We start from the raw sequence: 9,049 nt of genomic DNA on the forward strand, positions 1-9,049 counted from the left end.
TTTATTTTATCATTCTGGTTAAGCACACCAATGGCATCTTCCTATTTATGTGCTTCCCTGGCTCATGCAAGTTGTATTATTTCAGGCCAAGAGCTTGTCTAGGTTACCCATCAAATTTCTTTACTTCTAGAGTTATTTCTTGTTCTCATTTCAAACAGCCAAGAAATTATTTGCTTGTGGGATTGAACTTCGACTCACCAGTTGAAGTAACACTTTGCTGTTTTGTGGTTTTATGCCAACCACCTGTGTGTTCGCATGTTACAAACTATCTTTCAGAGTTGCTAGATTGTAATAACATTTAATTCCCTGACCATACCTGCCTTGTTTACTGTTGTATCCCCAGTGTGTAATGTAGAGCCCAGCACCCCTGTATTCAAATAATACTAGTTTTGTAAATGCATGCAGTAAAGGGTCACAACCAGAAGTTGTTTACAAAGAGAACTCTAGGGAAACAGATGGCAGATAGTGTCAAAGAGATTTTGTTTTTCACTTTCTATTCAGAGAATGGACACAGTGTACTTGAGGAAAATGAATCAATTAATAAACTTGAAGGTTGAAGCAATCCTTTATGACTTTCTTTCTTTTTAAAAAGATATATTTATTTATTTTTGAGAGAGAGAAAGAGATTGAGAGAGAGATTGAGATTGAGTAGGAAGGAAGGGCAGAGAGAGAGAGAATGGTAAGCAGGCTCCACACTTGGTGTGAAGCCTGACACAGGGCTCAATCTCACAGTCCTGAGATCATGACCTAAGCTGAAAACAAGAGTAGGACATTTATCTGACTGAGCCACCCAGGCGCCCCTATGACTTTCTAATATATAATTTTTTTATATTTCAAGGTGGTATTGGAAAGATGTGTTGAATAAAATGTCCATGTTCAGCAATATTTTTCAGCACATGTGATTAGTATTAGTCTACACCTCCCATCCTGTATTGTGACAAAAAGAGCCTATTTATAAAGTGGCTGGCAATGTGAGAGGCACACTTACAGAGCATGGATAAACATAAGGCTAATAAGTGGGGCTTTCTGGCACTGTAGATTATGGACTCAGTATATATATGTGGGGGGGAGTCCTGGATTTTAATACATTAAGAATGATGAGAAACAACAAACTTGTTTGATTCCTCTCAGCACACAGAAGGCCTTTCAGAGTAATTCTTCTTCTCATTCTCAGATATTAGCACATATCACTTTCTTTACTTCTAAAATGCAGAATATTAAACACTTGAGACAGAAATATTTATGATGAAGATCAAAAACACAATAAGCAGAATAATTTTGTATCTTAATAATATGACCAAAATTCTCACTTAAGAATGTATTTTCCAGGGGCACCTGAGTGACAGAGTCGGTTAAGCATCTGACTCTTGGTTTCAGCTCAGATTGTGACCTCAGGATCTTAAGATCAATCCCCATATCAGACTCTGTGCTCATTGAGGAGTCTGCTTATGTGTCTGTTTCCCCCTCCCTCCCTCCTCTCACACTGTCTCTTTCTCTCAAATAAATAAATCTTAAAAAATAATGTTTTTTCCATTTCTTAAAAATACTCACTTTTCTAGATGGAGCACAGGTAGTTCTTCCCTGAAAGATGACAAAAATTTACAAATTTGAACTTTTTCAGGGCTTATAGCCTAACTTGGGGTGAAAAGCAATATGGCATCTTAGTATTGTCAAGTGAAAGAGCCTCAATTTAGAGCTTCCTAAAAGATGGCAGCTTTGGCAGTACTGGCCTGTCAGCTGGCCTACATATAGAAAATTAGGCTGGGTTTTGGGTCAGATGGACTGAAGAGGGTGATTCTCCAAAGTTTGCAAGCAATTATACTAGTTTTTACATTGAAATTTGCCATCGAAGTACAAAAATCAGTTTATGAGATCAGAGAAAAGATAGGACAATGAAAGTCACAGCCTACATTCTGTGTCTTAATTAAATATTTTTTGACACAAACATATTTCCCCCTAAGCCAAGTTCATTTCAGTGAAGAACACTTTAAAGGTCTTGTATAACAAATAGCTTCTCTCTAAATTAATATGATTTAAAAAAAAAAAAACAAGCCAAAGGAGGAAGCAAGCAACAAGTGTATTATTCTTGTCCAAATATAATAAAGTGATGTTATCAACATTGATGGATGAAGACAAAATTTTATAAATACCAAACCTCTCATATAGTTGCTAATTCTACACACCTTTGGCATCCTCATAATTAAGGACATATTACTTTTAAATCTCAGATTAGTAAAGTTTGGTTGCAATAAAATATGATAATCTGAAATAAGATGACCAGCATCAATTTTAAGGAAACTGTTGACATCTGTCTTTTTTTTTTAAGATTTTTTTCTTCATTTTAGGGAGTGAGAAAGAGAACGAGAGCGCAGAAGTAGTGGGGAGGGACAGAAGGAAAGGGAGAAGCAGACTTCCTGCTGAGTAGGAAGCAGGACATGGGGCTAGGTCCTAGGACCCTGAGATCATGACCTGAGCCGAAGGCAGACACTTAACCGACTGAGCCACCCAGGAGTCCTGAGGTCTGTCTTATGTCTATTATCAAGAGCATCAACCTTTCATTACCATTATTATTTCTTCTAACATACAACCATTTTTTTGTTATTATTTGACTACCAAATGATCCATCACAGCCCCCTATACAGGTCTTTCCTTCTTTCTGACACATTATTAAATAAGTCCCAGAATTGTATTGCCACTCATTCATGTGATGTCCCTCCTTGTGTTTTGTCAACTTCTTAGTAGGTGAGTTCCAGGCAATACAATTAGCATATTTGTATTATTATTTAAGAATACTGAAGTATTAGTATGTTACCCCTTTCAGCTGACCGGCATGTATTATATAAAGACCTTTTGTGTGCAACACTAGAAAATTTTTTTAAAAAGTCTCTAAATTTAAAGATTATTGCATCTAGTGAGGAATATGCTCAAGGGGAAAATAAGACTGCTAGAACACTTAATATACACTATATAGTTAGTTTAGACACAGAGAATTATATGGCCTGTATCCTATTTGTTAACAATCTTATTCTGGCCCTTTCTTTCTGTATCATAAAAATTTGCATTTTTCCTGCTGGCCTTCTTTTAAAATCCACTTTTTAGCTTTAAAAAAAAAGCGTTTTAGTTTTTCCATGAAAAAATCCCTGCCAAAAGAAGAACATAGTCCCTTTCTAAAGATACAAAAAAGACATTTTGTCTTCATCTTAAGGCTTTTCTTGCTTAAAATTTTCCATACATCTGACAAAAATATTTAGGGCATCCTGAAACAAAATGGTTGCTAAAGTTTTTAAATGTTAACCTTTAAAAAGTTTGTAATTCTAATTGGACATCTAACTTAGTAACTGCAGCCCCAGTAGTTCTGTTTAAATTGGTGTCTCTGTCGGAGAGCTATAAACTTATGTGTTTTCTTTGTTAGGCCAGGAAAGCCTCATTTGTATTTTACTTTTCTCTTACATTCATGGGGAATCCAAGTCTCTGTGGATTTCTTATTTAAGAGAATGACTGAGGGGTGCCTGGGTGGCTCAGTTGGATAAGTGTCTCTTGATTTTGGCTCAGGTTGTGATCTCATGATCCTGGGATCAAGCCTGGTGTCGGGCTCCACATTCAGCGTGTAGTCCACTTGAGATTCTCTCTCTCTTTCTCCCTCTGCCCCTCCTCCTGCTTCACTCTCTCTCTCAAAATAAGTAAGTAAGTAAATAAATAAATAAATAAATAAATAAATAAATAAATAAAATATTTTAAAAATCAAAAGAGTGACTGAACTTTTTATCATTCAAATTAATCGTAGTTATAGAGGGGGACATTAGCACAACTCACTAATATTTCCAGTTATTCTCCTTTTGGGCATACTGAAGCATTACATGGTCCTACTCCCCTCTGAAGTTGAGAGAGACCACGTGACTTGCTTTGGCTAAAAGAGAGTGAGTGGAAGAAATATGTACCACTTTCAGATGAAAGTAGTCAAGAACTTTAACTTGGCTGGTCAAATTTTTTTTTTTTTTTACTTTCATGACATTAAATGGAGATGTTATAAAATCCATGCACTCTGGAAAGCTGAGCCAACACATGGAAAACAGCTGAACTGGAATGTCAGCCAGGCATGCAACATACTTTGCACAAGATACTTTTATTAAATTAAGCCACTGAGATTTGGGAGCTGTCTGTTAATACAGCAAAACTCATCTTTTGCTACCTATGTCTTCTGTACTTGTAAAATATCTACAGTGATTATTAGAATATGTTTGAATATAGCTCAACTTACTTTACCAAATATTAAATACTATGTTGTGTTAGGTGAATTTGGAAATTTCTTAGTGGATTCTTAAATTAGCACAAGTATTTGAAATACAGAGAATAATATATAAGCATGGCAATGAAAGGACAAATAATTTTGGAAGCCTCTCATACTGTTTAAAATGCATCTGTAGGGGTATCTGGATGGCTCAGTCAGTAGAGCATGCAACTCTTGATCTTGGAGTCATGAGTTCAAGCCCCACGTTGGGCATGGAACTTATGTAAAAAAAATAATATAAAGCACATCTATATAGTTTATATTATCCTGGAATATTTAGTTCAGAGAATACAATAGCATCACAATAGAGAAAACATCATTAATAGATAAAATATAGTTATTCATTTATTTTTTTACTCATGCATTCACCAGGAAGGTTTTTCAGTGTGTTCTTTTATTTGCAAATAGCTTCTTGGTAACTAAGAGACATTAAATGAAAAATTAAACCGACTTTGCCAGGTGATAAAATTCTGATCCATAACAAACTTTATGTATGAATAAAAGCAGATCTATTTTTTCCATCAAAGAGATATTTCTTTACACTTCTAAATCCAAATGTCTCAATATACACTCCTTGTAGAATTTTTATAAGTGTGTAAAGGTAAATGTACAAATAGTCAAAGAACTATAAAAGAGGGTATTGTGGATTATTTGCAACAATAACTGAAATTATTCTCTCCCATTACCTGTGCCTCTTTGAAATGTGACTTTGTAGTTTATCCCATCAAGAGAAAAAGTCTTTTTCCCACCACAGGGATCTGGGTTGTTCTTGTGACTTCTTTCACAGATAGAATTCAGCAAGAGTGACCTGCCAGTTATGAATGGAGAACTCAAGAGTTATGGCATGCTTCCACTCACTCTCTTGGAACTCTGTCATTATCAAGTAATGACCTCCAAGCTAACCTGTTGAGGGATGAATGACATGTAGCTCAGCCACACTTGTCCCTGCCAACACCTATTTGTCCTATATCCAGACATGTGAGTAAGACTATCCTGTAAGAACCAGCCTATGGGGGATCCCTGGGTGGCGCAGCGGTTTGGCGCCTGCCTTTGGCCCAGGGCACGATCCTGGAGACCCGGGATCGAATCCCACATCGGGCTCCCGGTGCATGGAGCCTGCTTCTCCCTCTGCCTGTGTATCTGCGCCTCTCTCTCTCTCTGTGACTATCATAAATAAATAAAAAAAATTAAAAAAAAAAAAAAGAACCAGCCTATGGCCAACATATTTGCTAAATAAAGACATATGAGCAAACCATTCAATATCAGTCATGGCTGTCCCAGATCAGCAAAACTTTCAACTCAGTCACAGACTCATGAACAATGACAAATTATTGCTTTAAGCGACTACTTTTTTTATCCTCAATGCAGAATTATTGATACAGACCATTAATTTATGTAGTTATCCTGTTTTTGTAAGATTTGGATCACTGGAACGGCATGCAACAGTGTGTGAAAATTATGGATATAAAAATTAAAGTATGTGTTCAAATTGTATATAGAATCATTAGCATAATGGCTTGGTGATTGATGGTCAGAAAATACAAGATATCTAAAATTAGTGTGATACTCTATATAATATTAACAGAGCTGTTTAGAAAAAAGTCAAAATTTATCTTAATTCTTTGAAAACTGAAAAAAATAGGGTATTATTAGAAAAACATATTTTAAATAATCCTCAATTTTTTCCAACAGTATTTTCTTGTCCAAATATTTACTGAAAAATAGTGAAAAACAATGGGACTCTATGGTAAAACTACATATTCTTTATTTCTCTCCTTATTTAATTTAATTATCCACAAGAGATCAATAAAACATTCAAATGGTAGAAATGTACTTGTAGACAGGAGGACATCAAGGAAATCTGGGAGCAAGGACCCATGTAGAAGTTATAAAGAGAAGTACAAAACTACAGACGTTGGTAATAGTCATTTACTAAATAATTTCCAGTTACCTGAAAGAAAATACAGCCAAAAAGGAATATTAAATACATCTTTGAGGGCAGCCTGGGTGGCTGAGCATCCAGCCTGGGTGGATCAGTGGTTTAGCGCCACCTTCAGCCCAGGATGTGATCCTGGAGACCTGGAATCGAGTCCCACGTCGGGTACCCAGCATGGAGCCTGCTTCTTCCTCTGCCTGTGTCTCTGCCTCTCTCTGTGTGTGTCTGTCATGAATAAATAAATGAAAATCTTAAAAATATTTGAGAGGTAACATGGAAAACACCTCATGTGAATGGTCTCAATTTAATGATGCTTCCATATAGTCAAAGCTTATTTTTTAAATGAAAAAGTAGATTAGGGCAGCCCGGGTGGCTCAGTGGTTTAGCGCCGCCTTCAGTCCAGGGCGTGACCCTGGAGACCCAGAGTCCAGTCCCATGTCGGGCTCCCTGCGTGGAGCCTGCTTCTCCCTCTGCCTGTGTCTCTGCCTCTCTCTCTCTGTGTTTCTCTGTGTATTGTATTGAATACAATAAATAAGTAAAATTTTTAAAAATAGAAAAGAAAAAGTAGATTAATGTTGGCCATTTTTAATAGGAAAAATTAAAATTGTTATATACATGTCAGCCTTTTGTGATACTTATGTAACATATTGTTTTTTTTTTTTTTGCAGAAGACAAGACCACCAAGTTTTATTTATTCAAAAGGACATTTCCAGTTGCACAAAGAGGCCACAAGTTAGTGTTGTTAAAAAAAAAAATCAAACATCTGCTAATCAAGTGCTGCATTTAATGAAAACCACCTTAGACAGAAAAGGAGACAGGAGAGAACTATAGAGAACTGGCCACTCAGACGTGAGTTTCTGTGGTTGAGCACGTCCCCTCCCTTGACATGCTGGGCACCACTGGACAGCCAGTCACTGTTGTTGAAGCAGCAGAGCTGGAGGTGCTGTCACAGGTCAGCCGACTTGCTGGCCCAATATATGGAACTCAAGGAGGCACTTGGAGATGAGGAACTTGTGGATGTAATATCCCAGGAGGTGGGGGAGGTTGGGAACCGTCCTCCGCTGCAAAGGCTGATCACCCGAGGGCAAATCATCCAAGGGCCCTATGCAGCCTCATTTGGGTCCTGACCAGCTGGACCCTCCGTATTCCAACAGCAAGAAACACTGAGGACAATTAAATTCATGCCTCTCCCTCCCTCTCTCTTCTTCCCTCTAACCCTTCAAAGAAGATATTACAAGGGCAATAGTTCTGAGCTCTCAGGAAACAAGGTCTGGAACCTTCTGGAGGCTGAGAAGCATAAAATGGTGGTGTGGAAATTCATTTCATCTTATGGCACGGATTTAGGTTAGACTGGATTTCTCCTGCCCTCCCTCCACTTGTGCTCTCTCACCCCCAGATGGACATACTGGCTTAAACAGCACTAGCCTTCAATCTGAACTGGGATTTCCCAGCAGAAGAGATGTTGATTGTTGTCGCCCAGAAGCATCCACTGCACCACCAGTTTTATAGAGGGGTATTCGTTCTTCACTGGCAGTTTGTTCAGGTAGCTGTAGGTCTTATCTTTCTGGATGGGGCAGTTGATTCCACTCTTACAACCATCAGCCTCAGGAATGGGAAAGGGAACTGCGACGCCCAACACGATGCCATGCACCACGGCTTTGCTACTTTGAGATGGAATATTACTGGTGAAGGTGACATTGACACTGTAAGATTGGCCTTTGTGCAGTTTGCAAGGCTGGGTAGGGCATGGGTTCACATTCAGTTCTTTTATAACTCCAACTGCAGAACCACCGTCCTTGAAATGCACCGGCTCCGCCAGGGCCGAGGCGCCGAGCGCCAGGAGCAGGAACGCGGCGACCAAGAGACGCATCGCGGCTAGGCAGGTTCCAAGCGCTCCAGGGAGGAAGAAGCGACAGCCTCAGTCACAAGATAACCTGCCGGGGTGGGCCAGGGGAGGATCTGTAACATATTTTAACCTGAAAATTTGATTCATCTTACTGTCAAATCCAATTATTTGAGAGTAAATTATAGCAGTTGCATTTACATAGTTCTATTTCCTTAATTTATGGTTCAAAACAATCCTTTGAAGTAAATAATTTATTTTCTGAGCAAACACTAGGGCACAAAGATGTTAAGTAACAGCTAGGAAGGACTCAAATGAGAGAGCGTGGTTCTAGATTCTGTGTATCTAATGCCAATACCCTAGATCAGATACATTGAGCTGTGTGGAGAGGATGATATTATGTTCTCATTTAAAGTGTTATCTTGCCATGATGGACTGACTATGCTTTTCATGGATGAAGGAATTTGGAATGGCAATACTTCTGTTTTATATTTACTATTCTTCTTTTTTAAAAATATTTTTGTTCACTTATTTGACAGAGAGAGAGAGAGAGAGAGAGAGAGAGCACAGTAGGCAGAGTAGCAGGCAGAGGGAGAGGGAGAAGCAGGCTCCCCATGGATCAGGGAGCCTGATGAGGGGGCTGGATCCCAGGACTCTGGGATTATGACCTGAGCCCAAGGCAGACACTTAACCCATTGAGCCACCCAGGCGCCCCTATTTACTATTCTTCTGTCTAAAATAGTATAGTACTTATGCAAATCTATTCAACTTTTATGTGAATATGTGAGTCATAGCAGTTTTCTTTTGCTTTTGAGATTTTTACTTTTTATTTTATTTTTTATTTTATTTTTTTTTCTTTTTTTTTCTTTTTTCTTTTTTATTTATTTATTTTTTTTATTGGTGTTCAATTTACTAACATACAGAATAACACCCAGTGCCCGTCACCCATTCACTCCCACCCCCCGCCCTCCTCCCCTTCTAC

General features: G+C 38.2%; 1 pseudogene; it reads right to left on the reverse strand.

The window, feature by feature from the left end:
- Nucleotides 1-6,871: 6,871 nt before the first annotated feature.
- LOC144308675 (NPC intracellular cholesterol transporter 2 pseudogene) lies at nucleotides 6,872-8,178 on the reverse strand (annotated as a pseudogene).
- Between the last annotated feature and the right edge of the window lie 871 nt (nucleotides 8,179-9,049).

The sequence above is a fragment of the Canis aureus genome, chromosome X, assembly GCF_053574225.1.
Source record: "Canis aureus isolate CA01 chromosome X, VMU_Caureus_v.1.0, whole genome shotgun sequence".
NCBI lineage: Eukaryota > Metazoa > Chordata > Mammalia > Carnivora > Canidae > Canis > Canis aureus.